A 16,898-nucleotide genomic window follows, 5' to 3' on the forward strand; every position below is an offset into this window, starting at 1 on the left:
CAAGAATAAATGAAATCCATAAATAATAGTTTGAATACTTTGACCGATAATATAAATCGGTAAATATCGGTTTCCCACACCATTGAAATTCTCTATTCTTCGCTTTGTGTTGAAAAAAAAAAACATAAATGAACAACCAGCTGTTTTTGTTCTTCTGTGATCGCACGAAAATTTGTGAAAATCAGTATGGATCAAAATTAAATAGTGATATTCCATTACGACGAAGTGACATTCGGTGAACTTCATGTGGATTTTATGGATTCTCTAAATTATATGTAGAGTAGAAAACAATCGATTTGAAGTTTTGTCAGACATTACTCGATAAATGAAATTGCTTTGGTGATTTATTACGTCTTATTCGTAGTACCCACATGCAATGTGTATAAATTAGGCCAACGATTTGCAATTTCATGAAAACTTCCGTGCATCAAAGGCCAATTAGTACGTAAGTAATTTTAAAATATTCTTACCACTTTCTACATACCTAGGTTTTTAATAGTATGTACAACCGAGTATTGATTTCGTCTATACGAGTGCACAGTGTAAAGTTGCCTATTTATCAGAAGGTCATGATGTAACTGTGTTTTGGATACGTATTACAAGTAACTTTGGCATTTTGTATATAGAATTCATAAAAAAAATAAATAAAAATAAGTGTCCACAATACCTACGAATTTGTGTGAACAGTGAAGTTTAATTAATGAATTATAACTAAGGTAATATTTACTGTCATTATAATAGATTTAATTGCATAAATTATAACAAAGGAAATATTGTCTATGATTACAAAGAAATACTATTATTTCATAAACTAATATGTTTCTTGACTGGAATATAATGAAGTTGAGAAGTAAATTAATGTTTTTTATATAATAATGGAATTTATCAATTTACTTAATACTGTACTTTTTTGGTTGAACCCTTTTCTATTAATTATTTTAAAAATGATATATTAACCCCTTGAAGAAAATAATTGTTTTGTTAAAACAGGCGGACTTCAGATTTCATAACATGCCATACATTTTACAGTTCTTTCAATAAGTTGATATATCCAATAATCTTAAAACAATTATCAAAATTCATCTTATACTGACCATTACATAGTTAAAATTTTTGCTTTGAACTTTGTTTAGTTTTACTATATTTGTATTTCTTTCTGATGGCAGAATATTTTACATTATCTTTGTAGCTTAGTTGTTAAATATTTGTGCCAAGTGAAGCATCCAATAAAAGAAGTGTTGGTGAGTTCAAATGTAATAATGATGGTAGGCCAATTGTATTGCAATTTACTGCTTCCCCGTATCACAGGTACTTGCTAGAATTACTTTGAAAAGAAATATCATAAATTAGGAATGTATAGGCTATTTAGGCAATGTATGGGATGCACACAATAAAAAGTATTCTTCAGAAAAATTGGGAAAGAATCTATTTTATTATAATTGGATAACATACCAGCCGATATTCACTTTAGTACTTATTTGCCTGAGACACCTTTCAGTATTGAAATTATAACTGTTTTGTGTCTCTGTTCCAATTTTTTTCAAATTTGATCACCAGTTTCCAAACCTTTTCATGATTTTTGCCATTATAATATTGGTTAGATTTTTGCAGAATTTCAGCTCTCTAATAAAAGTGGCCATTATTTGGTACAATACCTCATTTTCAATATTTTAATAAAATATATACTACACTAAGGAAGAATTTTGTGTTGCAGATTAATTTATTCTGTATGTCTAAAGTTATTCCCCATCAAGCTTCAAAAATGTCAGTGATTTGTTAAAATTACAGCTTTGCTATTTCTTTTGCATACTACATTCAAATTCAAAAGCCTTAATTACTGCTTTTTTTTAATGAGTACATAAAATATAAGTGTGCACATCAGTCTGGTTCCAAATCTATATTAGTGTATCCTGCAGACACATAGATCTCTTCTAACCTCTTCCATTCCTTTCTCTCTCTTGCACCTCTCAGCCACAGGGGTCCTGCAACCTTTTTTTATGTCATCAAACCATCTGTTTAGGTGTTTGCCTCTTTTCTTTTGGTACATTGTGGGATCCATTCAGTAAGGTGTTTCATCCATTTTAGTTGCCTTTCTTAGCCTTTTCTTTACCATGTGACCTGACCAGCGCCATTTAAGTTGCTGAGTCTTCTTGGTTACATCTTCGACTTTTATTTATCTTTCTTGTGTCTGTAGCTCAAATTTTGTTATTTATTCTTTAGCCCAGGTTGCTCCTCTATAGAGAAGAGCATGGGCTCTACTGGCAAGTTCTTATTTATTATATTACACTAGCTTTTGCCCGCGGCTCCGCCCGCGTTATAAAGTTTTTCAGGCTAAAGTTTTCCGTTATAAAAGTAATAGTTTCCCGGGAGCCTATGTTCTTCCCAGGGACTCAAACTGTCTCCATACCAAATTTCATCTTAATACGTTGGGTAGTTTTTGAGTTTAACACGTTCAGGCAGACAGATGCAGCGGGGGACTTTGTTTTATAATATATTTTTTAGAACTTTTTAAGAGGAACAATCCCGTCATACATCATTGTTGCATAACTTTAACCGTTTACGCAGCGCACGCAACGGAAGCTCTCAAAACTAATATTTTTTCCTCGATTTGCAACATGTTTCATTACTGTTCCGCTCCTATTAGTCATAGCGTGATGATATATAGCCTATAGCACTCCACAAACAAAGGGCTATCCAACACAAAAAGAATTTTTCAGTTGAAACCGGTAGTTCCTGAGATTAGACATTACTGCTCCGCTCCTATTGGTCATAGCGTGATGATATATAACTTTGAGCACTCCACAAACAAAGGACTATTCAACACAAAAATATTTTTTCAGTTTGAATCGGTAGTTTCTGAGATTAGCCATTACTGCTCCGCTCCTATTGGGTATAGCGTGATGATATATAGCCTATAGCACTCCACGAACAAAAGGCTATCCAACGCAAAAATATTTTTTCTGTTGGGACCGGTAGTTCCTGAGTTTAGCCATTACTGCTCCGCTCCTATTGGGTATAGCGTGATGATATATAGCCTATAGCACTCCACAAACAAAGGGCTATCCAATACAAAAGAATTTTTCAGTTCGAACCGGTAGTTCCTGAGATAAGACAATACTGCTCCGCTCCTATTGGGTATAGCGTGATGATATATAGCCGATAGCACTCCACGAACAAAGGGCTATCCAACACAAAAAGAATTTTTCAGTTCGAACCGGTAGTTCCTGAGATAAGACATTACTGCTCCGCTCCTATTGGGTATAGCGTGATGATATATAGCCTATAGCACTCCACAAACAAAGGGCTATCCAACACAAAAAGAATTTTTCAGTTCGAACCGGTAGTTCCTGAGATAAGACAATACTGCTCCGCTCCTATTGGGTATAGCGTGATGATATATAGCCGATAGCACTCCACGAACAAAGGGCTATCCAACACAAAAAGATTTTTTCAGTTCGAACCGGTAGTTCCTGAGATAAGACATTACTGCTCCGCTCCTATTGGATATAGCGTGATGATATATAGCCGATAGCACTCCACGAACAAAGGGCTATCCAACACAAAAGAATTTTTCAGTTCAAACCGGTAGTTCCTGAGATAAGACATTACTGCTCCGCTCCTATTGGGTATAGCGTGATGATATATAGCCTATAGCACTCCACGAACAAAGGGCTATCCAACACAAAACGAATCTTTCAGTTCGCACCGGTAGTTCCTGAGATAAGACATTACTGCTCCGCTCCTATTGGGTATAGCGTGATGATATATAGCCTATAGCACTCCACGAACAAAGGGCTATCCAACACAAAAGAATTTTTCAGTTCGAACCGGTAGTTCCTGAGATAAGACATTACTGCTCCGCTCCTATTGGGTATAGCGTGATGATATATAGCCTATAGCACTCCACGAACAAAGGGCTATCCAACGCAAAAAGAATTTTTCGGTTTGGACCGGTAGTTCCTGAGATTAGCGCGTTCAAACAAACAAACAAACAAACTCTTCAGCTTTATATAATAGTATAGATTACTAAATGGTTATTGCAATAACTATTGGCTAGTCTAAATAATAAATGTATTATTATAATTGTCTCATTATTACCTTCTCCCCATATTACCTTCTTGTATAGCTTAAAGATAAGACAATCCAAACATCTTAACTTCCATACATCTCCAGAAACATTAATTTTTTTTATATTGGTTGAATTATTTAGATGCTTTTCGTTCACCAGGCCTTATCGGTTACCAGTAGAAAATTAAAGCTAAAGCATCAGTATCTTTCAGTGCTGCTGCAAAAGTCACTGTGTTTAATAATAATTACACTATGGAGTAGTATTATAGTTAGACTAGCTTTTGCCCGCGGCTCCGCCCGCGTTATAAAGTTTTTCAGGCTAAAGTTTTCCGTTATAAAAGTAGTAGTTTCCCGGGAGCCTATGTTCTTCCCAGGGTCTCAAACTGTCTCCATACCAAATTTCATCTTAATACGTTGGGTAGTTTTTGAGTTTAATACGTTCAGGCAGACAGATGCAGCGGGGGACTTTTGTTTAATAATATATTTTTTAGAACTTTTTAAGTGAAACATTCCCGTCATACATCATTGTTGCATAACTTTAACCGTTTACGCAGCGCAGGCAACGGAAGCTCTCAAAACTCATAATTTTCCCCGGTTTTGCAACATGTTTCATTACTGCTCCGCTCCTATTGGTCATAGCGTGATGATATATAACTTTGAGCACTCCACAAACAAAGTACCTACTATTCAACACAAAAATATTTTTTCAGTTTGAATCGGTAGTTCCTGAGATTAGACATTACTGCTCCGCTCCTATTGAATATAGCGTGATGATATATAGCCTATAGCACTCCACGAACAAAGGGCTATCCAATGTAAAAAGAATTTTTCAGTTTGGACCGGTAGTTCCTGAGATTAGCCATTACTGCCTCGCTCCTATTGGGTATAGCGTGATGATATGTAGCCTATAGCACTCCACGAACAAAGGGCTATCCAACGCAAAAAGAATTTTTCAGTTTGGACCGGTAGTTCCTGAGATTAGCCATTACTGCCCCGCTCCTATTGGGTATAGCGTGATGATATATAGCCTATAGCACTCCACGAACAAAGGGCTATCCAACGCAAAAAGAATTTTTCAGTTTGGACCGGTAGTTCCTGAGATTAGCGCGTTCAAACAAACAAACAAACAAACAAACTCTTCAGCTTTATATAATAGTAAGTATAGATACGGTTACCCAAACGACCATAAGCTTTGTCTTGCAAGTACGGCAAATAGAAGGTTAAAAAAAACGAGATATTTTATTAACTACCAGAGAGCACATAAAATATAGAAAGGAATAAATAATAATTAATTTTAATTTCAAATGTTAGATCCGTTGAGTTAAATTGTACTGCGACCGTGAGCGCTGTATCGCGCTTTGGGTTGCTGCGCGGCAAGGGACGAGTAGGACAGCCTACTGCACTCTTGTCATTTTTTCGTCAACGTTTGACGATTATGATTTACTTATATTATATCTATAAATAGATATCTGGTACCTGTTATATTTTAAACCAAATTCAAACAATATGCTAAGATCTATTGTGACAATATCCTTATCATGTGAAATTGAGTTTTTGTTTTCCTTTTATCTTCAGTATAGTCTCTACCCAGTACCCGACGCACGGCATAGCGGTCGCGGTCAGGTTATAGTTCTATTTCTATATGCATACAGATTTACATACATATAAAGTTACGAAGCTCATTTGTTTGAGCAAAAAACAACAACTAATGAATGAAAATATTGTTGCAACAAAAAAATCCTAAAGAAGTGTTTTACTTTTTTAAAAACAAAATATTCGTTAATATTTATAAAAATATTCATAACTCGAAAACTATAAAATCGCGGAACATACAAGGGGGTGGTTTGGATACCCCAAGGGGTGCTCTATATCTGGACCTCTGCTTGACACTATTTATTGGGACATTCTGTATATTTTCTATATTTGCCTTGAACAACACACCAAAATTCGTAACAATTGAAAATATGTGAGCCTATAACACACCTCCCCCCTCCGCTGATACAAGGTGGCATGGCAATATGAGATTTCTATCTACATTAAAAAGTTCAATGGGTCAATTTTGATGAAATGATCACTAAATGTTATCCAGAAGAAAGCTTCCTTTTTCTTAGCACCTACATTTTTAACCCAATAAATCGCTTATCTACACTCATTTTAAAATGCTGAAGAGTTTTTTTTTGTTTGAACGCGCTAATTTCAAGGACTACTGAACCGATTTTCAATTTTTTTTTACTAATAGAAAACTACATTATTCCCGAGTGCTATAGGCTACTTATTATTCAAGAACTAGTGTATAGTACGTAGTACGCATACGAAACAGTAAACAGACAAAAGGTATTACGTTTTATAACTTATTTCTCCCATGTCTAAAATATTTGTATCCAATGAAAATAATCTATCGTATTATGTGCATAGATGTATACTTTACGTATTAGAGTACAATAGATGTTACATACGTTTGTTGTTTGAGTATAACAATTAAATTATTATTATTGTAATGTATTATACAATTAACTATAAAACCACAAATATTATCATCTAGCATCAACGTCACTCCTTGTACCAGTTTGTGATAATTGTTATGTAAATTGATTTACTAGCATTTGAATGTTCCGGTTTTACTTTTTTTTGTATGGACATACTTTAGGAACTTGTACGATGACAAATTTTAAAATAGTCCTTGTTTTGTTAAATAAAATTATGTTTATTCCCATGCGGCCATAACAAGGCTCGCTTATCGGTATTCTATATTTGACCACAATTTTAAATAATATGAAGTAACCCCCGACGGAAAGAGAGCTGTTTATTAGCTTAAGGTGTATATCTGTGTTTTTGTATGTCTGTGACATCGTAGCTCCCAAAGGAAGTGACAGATTTTGATCGATGTTTTTTTATGTTTGAAAGCTGATGTGATAGAAATGGTTCTTAGCTGTAATTTAGTAAGGTCTATTCAGGCTTTTGAAGATTTTTAGATTTTTTCCTACTTTCTCAGGTCCGATTGATTTTAAATTTAATTCCTTTGGTACTAATTTCCGACACATAGCAACCTTGAGCTGATGCTGCAGCATAATTTAGTCTATGAGATATCCAACTCCTCAGCAACAGCAGGTAGCGTGTTTGGGCTAATAAGAGAAGTCTCAATAAGTAGGTGTTGATAAAAGATGATAATCGAGGCCCATGATGGAAAAATAATAGTTTGTAGAGTTTTTTTGTGTCGGGTTTAATTAATTTTTTAATACAATATTTTTATTTTTAAATTACTATTTTCCCACCATAGGACTCAATCTTCACCTTTAACTAACACCTACTCATCGAGACTCGGCGAGTTGTATAGACAGTCTGACTGACTAAGACAAACGTTATTTTTCGATCAATTAAGTTCGCGAAAAATGGAAGAAGTAATGGATATATTATGGTATAGCTGTTTGTAAATGGATATATTTTTTATTATCTATCAAAAAAGTTACCAAACATTCTTTATTTCACTCAATCAGCGTATAAATAAAAAAAAAACAAGATAATATGCTAAATATCGGTCTATACTTAATCCTATACTTACTATAAATTTTGCATATTTTATTTTCATTAAGAGCGTTTACGCATCCGCGCGCCGTATGTCTCAAAAACAGCACTTTTCGAAGGAGATAATATCCATCAAAACATTATTTTAAAAACATATGAATTAGTAATTATTATAGAAAATTTTGTTGTCTAAAAAGTTAGTAGAGAAAATTTTTAGATTTATTGAGTATTTGTAAATTGTTTAATGATTACTGAACAGAGGTTTTCAAATTTGCGCTTCGAACGTCTATTTCGAAGCTCAAAATATCTTAAACCACTAAGGAACATAACAATATGTTATTTTTATCTAACTAAAAAGATCCTGAAGAAAAAGTTAGTAGAGAAAAAAATATCTTTTTTATGTTTAATTCATGAGAAATAAAAATTCAAAGAATTCGAAAATTTAAAAAAATGTTGGTCATTTAAATGATTTTTTTTTATCACTATATCTTACTTAATTGAATATAATATTGGATTACTATAATAGAAGAACATCTCCTTAAAAACATACAATTTAAAAATTCTACAAAATTAGTTCTGTTATTTTTCTATAAATATTTTAAATACCACTATAAAACGCAACGCGCAAATCGTTTCAAATTAGTCCGCCTTGAGGCTTTCTAGAGAGAGGACTTATCGCTCGTCGCTCCGGCGAGACTCCAGTTGGACTTTGCTGTGCGTAGAAAAAAATAGTCACGTGTATACAGTGATTGCCACATCTTAGTACTTTAGTAAGTAAAATATTTTTTTTCTTTAATGATTGACAATCATTTTAGTAGTTACTATAAATTATTATTATATTATTATGTTTCAGACACAATGGGAAGTAAAGCTATTTCTAGGCAAGAAAAGGAAACGTAACAACGCTGAAACTTCGGCTAAAGCAAAAGCTAAAAGATTGATGTACTAATGTTATAACATGCGTCTGTAGTATGGTTGTTGCTTTTTTTACTCATTAAACACTTGAGCATAGTTACTCGAAGGAAAAAATTGAACCTTAAGCTAAAAACAATTAGCCCATTGAAATGTTACATGAGCTTTGTATTTTTAGAGGACCCAATTTTATTTTTAGAACATGTGTCGGGGGTCAATAGAAGCTTAATCTCAAGTTTGTGAGGTCGCCCCCCTTGTCCCCTGGCCGCCATCATGGAAAAAGGGGTGAAAACACTTTTTTTGCGATATCTCAGAAACTATGCGTCTTACATAAATTTTGTAAAGTCATAATTTGTAGCAAATTGTTTTGCCTACAAATATGTTTATAAAACTTTTTGCCCTAAATTAAAAATTAAAGAAGTTATAAGCAAAAATGTGAGAAAATGTTTATAAAAGTTTTCTTTTTGCTCTATAACTTTTTTACATTTTACAAAAAATTACCTCAAACTAACTTGTAAATGATCTTTTGAGGAAAATTGTTCCCTATAATTTTTTTTTTATTTCATTCATTTAAAACGCTGTTACAGCGCTCCAAAGTTTACCGGGTTCGTCAATGCTCATGAGAATCCGGTCGAAACAAAATGTTTAACTTATTTTTGATTTTTTTTATTGTAAATATATTATTACAATTTTTTTGTTAAATTCGTACAACTTTACTTATTTATTCCCTAACTCTTTTCTTTGCCATAGAACTTACCAAATTTAACTTATCGAATGTTATGCAGGTAGAAAAGGTATGAGTTACCATTTGGGGATAAAGGAGAAAAAAAAACATATTTGCAGGCAAAACAATTTGCTACAAATTAAGTATGGCTTTACAAAAATTTTGTAAGACGTATAGTTTCCGAGATATCGCGAAAAAAGTGTTTTCACCCCTTTTTCCAAGATGGCGGCCGGAGGACAAGGGTGGCGACCCCACAAACTTGAGGTTAAGCTTCTATTGACCCCCCACACATGGCCCAAAAATAAAATTGTGTCCTCCAAGAAATGCAATATTCGGTCCTTAAATTGTAACATTTCAATGGACTAAACGCACATTTCAAAACTCGTTTTACGCCCGCGGGGTGCGCGGTTGTATGCGGTACCCGCTGTATTGGTGGCCAACTATTAGAATCGTGCGGGCCACGGTAGCACCAGCGCGCTCTGTGGTTAGTAGGTGGGCGACTGCAGTAGTCGGTAGGGGAGGGGTGGTTACAGAAATCTGACGCCATTTTCCTCCATCGTGATCATTTCTGATATGATATATAGCAATACCTATTAAAAAAAACTATCCAAAAATATAACCCACTTCCGAAAAAAGAAGTCTTTTATTTCTCACTTTTTAGTTATACACCTAAAAATGACATCCCATTACATACACCTTCTGACTCAAAATATAAATTCCAATATGTAATTTCTAATGACTTAATTTAAACTTTCAATACGTTAAATATTAAAAACTGCAGATCTATGGAGTAATTATGTGGTCCATTATAAACATCGTAGCACAGTAATTTTCCTGATTTATTGTCTGATTACGGAGTTCTGGTGCCTATCTTTCGGCTTCATGATGAGCTCCACTTTACTAAAGGGTACTTTCTAAATGCAAATGCATTTGCATTTAAAAAGTGAAAAAAGCAATTTGTAAAATTGCCGTTAAAATTTGTTAAAAATGTTTATTTTTTTTTATAATTACAAAATGATACATATAAACTATTTCATGATGAATTCTTATATATTTAATAATAGAATTCTTCATTTATCATAAATTTATAAATCATAAGTTACATTCCAATTAGATAATTAAAGCGAAAAGATCAAAATTGGTTGGTCTGACTATAAAGATAGCCGACGCGCTAACTCTACGCACACAGCTACGCAACGGCTCTGTGTGAGTGAATTTTGCGAAGAATTACCTATAGTTGACTTCACGCGCGGCACGTAAACGCTATTAAAAACTCCGTACCCGTAGACAAGAGGTTTTAATATATTAATGTTACATGAAAGACTATGTTCTGTGTCAGTGATGTCCTCGTACTGCAAGGAAGTATGTCGAATTGGCAGGGGCACAAGCTAGCAGGCCCGCCCCGGGCCCCGGCCGCGTCGTATCGATCCGGACGCGGCGGCGCGGCGGCGGCCCGTCGCCCGGCCGCGAGCCCGACACCTCTCATTACCTATACTGTGCATTCGGAACTACATCGAGTACCGGTTCAGCTACCGTCTATATCCTATAACGATCAACAAATTGTGCTTATACATGAATAAAACTACATATGCACCTGTTGCCATGATACATCTTCGTTGGGTCTTCTGAATGGTGTACTATTTATTAGGATTTAGACTTGTACTTTTAAACATATTAATATGTTATACCAAATTTTACCAGTCAAATAAATTTAATTAAATTAGTATCATTAATACGCTGAACAGGTTAAGTTTGCATTTTAAGATGTTGACGAGATAGTTGGATGTTTAGCAGATTAGAACGGAACATTCCATACATCATGACGAGGTACAGATCTACTCTACTGGGTACATAGTACTTATCGACATACTAAAAGTCAACAAAGACACATTTTATAATATTGTTTCCATAGTAAACGACGAACTGTGCACTCAGCGGTATATCGTAATTGTATTGAGAGAAAGAAAACTTGAAATCTGTTAGATAAGAACTAGGTTCGAGAGGTTTAGCCCGATTTTGGCAGAGTGCCAATATATGTCCTGTTGTGACTGACTACCCTATCCATGCATTTTTGCGGGTACTGCTAAGGTACTGATATGCTGAGATTGGACATTCTATTGGACCTCTCTCCAATTACCATCATTGCAATGAGAACATTGTGCTCGTATAAAAAAAAAGATGTTAAAGGCGTTAAATTTTATCACCAGTCTTTTCGCCTGTGTCAAGAAACCAGAGCGATGTTACACTAGTCCACTACATTGGGTGCATTCGCATCTCACCTAAACTCAAATGACGTATCCGTAATGCAAAACTAGCCTTAAAGAACGACGTCTCTGTATTACTTAGTGTTCGGTCTTGAGACCATTTCTGTGAGGACGACAGTGTGATTTCGTGGTGACAACCGCCCAAGTGTCACGAACGAACCTACCAGGTGGTCCTACTGCTTATTTAACCTCATGGGGGACAGTATTTGCGACAAGGTCTTACCATGGCCCTGACAAATCTTCGGATTTTCGTAGCCCTCGGATGGACTCATCCAGGAAGAATTGAACAACTTTGGAAAGCGTGTGTAAGTAAAGGCGAAGTATTTACCGAAGGATACAGCAAATTCTCAAGTTATGCTCCGTTTGCGATGAGGAAAACAAAATGGTGCTCTAAGAACACTCGTTGATACACCTACTTTTTGTTGGCCTTCATAATCGACCCGATCTCGCCTGCTACTAGACTAGAAGAACAAGGCTTTGGTTTTTTAAAGCATAGGACGGCAAAAAAACACGTAACTCATTTCATATAAAAATATTGAATAATATAATCTATCGCCATCAACGCCCACACCTCCTGAGGGATCATGGATCCATTGCTAGGCTTAAAACAAAAGAATAAGCATTAAGACTTGTTTGTTTACCATCGGTAATGTGTAGACTCATAAACGGTACTCTTATTTTATAGCTCAATGACACAACCAAAACGTCAAAGAAGTAACTTATAATGCTAAGTAGGTGTATTACCAATGACAAAGAGGTTAAATATTAGAGACAAACGTATTCATTTTGTTTTCTGTTCACCGCACGTGGTTCTAAGTTTACACTTACGTAATCTGAATACAGTTACGGAAATAGGCCCATCACCTGTCTCTTACTGGCGTTTAAGTTTCGTGCGAACACGCTGCTGCGGCCGCCCGTTATATCGGCAGGGCTCGATTTGATGTAACGTTATAATTCCATGTATTCGTTCATAATTATGTATTAGCTTCGTCTTTATAATGGCATTATATAGGTACTGGCTGGTGGGAAGGAAAATAAGTACACAATATTTTAACAATAGTGGGTTTAATGAATTATCCTGTCGATTCAATTTCGTTTATCGAGAACGAATCAGAAACCCATGATTATTGCGAAAGCTAGCTACCATAATAATTAATAATGATTACACATTTTCTTTTATGAGTAAATAAAAATAAAATAAAAGGAATTGTTTCTCCTGGGCACTGGATGGGCAGCGAAGCTAGTCCACAAGGATGTGGACTAGCTTCGTTGACGCTCTCATGAGTACTTTGTCCTGCGTCTCACCCGTACTCGCTTACACACATATAAATAATAATTATACTATACCTTAAACAATAGGGGACCGGCCTATGCTTGATTTTGTACATTGTTCTATATGTAATGGTTAATAAAACGAAATAGAAGCACTCCTGCGAAAACTGCATAAAAATTGGTTAAAAAATGAGCGAGTAATTCATATTTAAAATATTGTAATGTGCAGAAGTGGGCGCGATGTGGGGATATCGCTTCATCTCTTTCTTTCGCACGCGTTGTAATTCCTGATGTCGTCACATGTGGGTATTTCGTCTCTTTCTGTTTCTTGTTAATTACCCCTTCCACCAAAATTCAAAGACGTATAACTTGTTGATTTATTACCGGATTTTAATAATTCCTTCTGTGTTATACTATTATCAAATATTTACATAATATAATAATTTATATTAACTTATAGACTGATTTTTTTTCTTAAAGAACAAAAATCAGTCCGGTATCCTATTATACTTAGTCTGGCCATAAATACTGTTACACTTAATTATAAAAAAATATTACATTTGAATTTCGAATCTGTCATTTTTATACGATTGTTCATTGTGTTTTCTCATTTTGGCGCCAATACATTGTAAAATATTTTGCGATATTAAAATGGTGTGGGGTGATAAAGAGAACCGAATCGCTGTGATAGCATTACACAAAGTAGGTATGGAGCCAAATGCAATTTTTAAAACTCTCCATACACTTGGTATTAGTAAAATGTTTGTGTACCGGGCTATTAATAGGTACAATGAGACCTCCTCTGTTTGTGACAGAAAAAGATCTGGCCGTCCACGTAGTGTTCGTACGAAAAAGGTGGTCAAAGCAGTAAGGGAAAGAATTCGAAGAAATCCTGTCCGAAAGCAAAAGATTTTATCTCGGGAAATGAAGATAGCACCTAGAACCATGTCGCGTATTTTAAAAGATGACTTAGGACTTGCAGCCTATAAGAGACGCACTGGCCATTTCTTAACTGATAATTTAAAGAAGAATAGGGTGGTAAAATCGAAACAACTACTGAAGCGGTACGCAAAGGGAGGTCACAGAAAAATTTTGTTTACGGATGAGAAAATTTTTACAATTGAGCAACATTTTAACAAACAAAATGACCGTATTTATGCTCAAAGCTCTAAGGAAGCTTCCCAATTAGTCGACAGAGTGCAACGTGGACATTATCCGACTTCAGTGATGGTTTGGTGGGGTGTTAGCTATGAAGGAGTGACTGAGCCATATTTTTGTGAAAAAGGTATCAAAACATCGGCACAAGTGTATCAAGATACCATTCTTGAGAAGGTAGTTAAGCCCCTTAACATCACCATGTTCAATAACCAAGTATGGTCCTTCCAGCAAGACTCGGCGCCGGGTCATAAAGCTCGGTCCACGCAGTCTTGGTTGGAATCGAACGTTTCGGACTTCATCAGAGCTGAAGACTGGCCGTCGTCTAGTCCCGATCTTAATCCGCTGGATTATGATTTGTGGTCAGTTTTAGAGAGTACAGCTTGCTCTAAACGCCATGATAATTTGAGTCCCTAAAACAATCTATACGATTGGCAGTGAAGAATTTTCCCATGGAAAGAGTGCGTGCTTCTATTGATAACTGGCCTCATCGTTTAAAGGACTGTATTGCAGCCAATGGAGACCACTTCGAATAAGCTTTTTATATTTTTAATTGTTTTATATTTATGTATTAAACTGACACACTGTAAAAGTAATAAATGTTATTTGCAGTTAACAATTTTCTTTTTTCTTTATTACAATATTTATGGCAAGACTAGGTATTATGCCTCGACGCACCTATTTTGGACTGTGTTACAACTGAATCTGCACGATGGTAAACACTTAGTTTCAAAATTATCTTATGATTAAAGGTTTCCATGGAGGGTTTTTGTTGATGTGCAAAAAGATTTGTCAATGGGCAAGGAATTTTCAATAGACACCATAATGCATAATTTTTTTTTTTTTATGCAGCAATTTTATACACCGGTTGCTTGTTAAAAACATCCCAATCCACGTCTCGTAAAAAGTTTGTTTTCACAGGAACAATGTAGAGAGGCAGGCAATCTATACTCCAAATACTCTGGTGATCTTCTCCGCACTTCGTTTCAGTGGAACTGCACATACAGTTAACAATGTTATTCGGTACTAGCTTTTGCCCGCGGCTCCGCCCGCGTTATAAAGTTTTTCGGGCTAAAGTTTTCCGTTATAAAAGTCATGCTATATATTTTCCCGGGAGCCTATGTGCTTCCCAGGGTCTCAAACTGTCTCCATGCCAAATTTTATCCTAATACGTTGGGTAGTTTTTGAGTTTAACACGTTCGGGCACACCGATGCAGCGGGGGACTTTGTTTTATGATATATTTTTGTAGAACTCTTTAAGAGGAACAATCCCGTCATACATTATTGTTGCATAACTTTAACCGTTTACGCAGTGCACGCAACAGAAGCTCTCAAAACTAATAAATTGTCCCCGTTTTTGCATCATGTTTCATTACTGCTCCGCTCCTATTGGTCATAGCGTGACGATATATAACCTATAGCACTCCAGGAACAAAGGGCTATCCAACACAAAAATATTTTTTCAGTTCGAACCGGTAGTTCCTGAGATTAACGATTACTGCTCCGCTCCTATTGGGCATAGCGTGATGATATATATAGCCTATAGCATTCCAGGAACAAAGGGCTATCCAACACAAAAAGAATTATTCAGTTCAAACTCCTAGTTTCTGAGATTAGCCATTACTGCTCTGCTCCTATTGGTCATAGCGTGATGATATATAGCCTATAGCACTTCACGAACAAATGGCTATCCAATACAAAATGAATTTTTTAGTTCGAACCGGTAGTTCCTGAGATTAGCCATTACTGCTCTGCTCCTATTGGGTATAGCGTGACGATATATAGCCTATAGCACTCCACGAACAAAAGGCTATCCAACGCAAAAAGAATTTTTCGGTTTGGACCGGTAGTTCCTGAGATTAGCCATTACTGCTCCGCTCCTATTGGGTATAGCGTGATGATATACAGCCTATAGCACTCCACGAACAAAGGGCTATCCAATGCAAAAATAATTTTTCAGTTCGGACCGGTAGTTCCTGAGATTAGGCATTACTGCTCCGTTCCTATCGGGTATAGCGTGATGATATATAGCCTATAGCACTCCACGAACATAGGGCTATCCAACGCAAAAAGAATTTTTCAGTTTGGACCGGTAGTTCCTGAGATTAGCGCGTTCAAACAAACAAACAAACAAACAAACTCTTCAGCTTTATATAATAGTATAGATAACTGGATCTTATCTACATTTATCGGATATATCTTATACCATTGATGGATCGGTCCGCGAACCAAACGAAACGTCCGTAAATTCTAAAGCGTTTGTAGACCAACCACATTATACAATGTATTATTAGATAAACGCGCTGTGAATATAGGTTATTAGGTGAACAGTGAACACATACCTGTCTGCATTAATAAATTCACATCGAGGCAATTTTTCTCCCTTGATATTTTTGTCATTTGATTTCCGTGGTATATTATTTTCGATTTATTTTCATGTAATGTTCCGTCTCAACGTTCTCGTGTTTCTTTCCATGCAATAGTCGACGTCGCTCGATAGTTTGTTCTGTACTTGTTGCCAGAGAGAGTAATAGGTTCTAGTTTGTATGGACTATTTATTAAGTCTCGTAGTCTCACATTTGATATTTTTTTACGCTCCTCGGTGGGCCAATTAGCTCAAAGGAAACCTGAATGTCTTTTCCGGGTTCACTTCTTATCATTATCCATATTTTTCTACTAATGTTATTAACGAGTGAACAATGCAGACATTGTCCTGCCACAAAACGCCTTCCAAGTAGACAGCACTTTATGTAAACGCTTTTAATTTTTGTTTTATCTCAACCACAGCTCCACCTATCAGATTTAAAATTATCGTATCTTCCACGCTATAAACAAAATACACAGTTACAAAATTTTATGGAAATCGGTTAGGTGGTTTCAAGGGTATCATACAATTTTTTTTAGCAAAACTCTTCTTGAATGTTTATATTATGTTAACAAATTGTTGAACCAGGTAGTTAAAACGCCACTCATTGTAAATA

The 16,898-nt window shown here is 35.6% G+C and overlaps 1 protein-coding gene across 3 annotated transcripts in view; it reads left to right on the top strand.

Moving 5' to 3' along the window:
- The first annotated feature begins 108 nt into the window (after positions 1–108).
- Positions 109–16,898, top strand: part of LOC115445552 (E3 ubiquitin-protein ligase TRIP12) — a 57,727-nt gene continuing 40,937 nt past the window's right edge. For 2 of the 3 annotated variants that reach the window (XM_030171869.2, XM_037444806.1), the window contains exon 1: positions 109–445. The gene's annotated coding sequence lies outside the window, so the exon portion shown is untranslated. The remainder of the gene's footprint in view (positions 446–16,898) is intronic. The other variant, XM_037444807.1, reaches the window with a different exon arrangement.

This window comes from Manduca sexta, chromosome 28, assembly GCF_014839805.1.
Source record: "Manduca sexta isolate Smith_Timp_Sample1 chromosome 28, JHU_Msex_v1.0, whole genome shotgun sequence".
Classification (NCBI taxonomy): Eukaryota; Metazoa; Arthropoda; class Insecta; order Lepidoptera; family Sphingidae; genus Manduca; species Manduca sexta.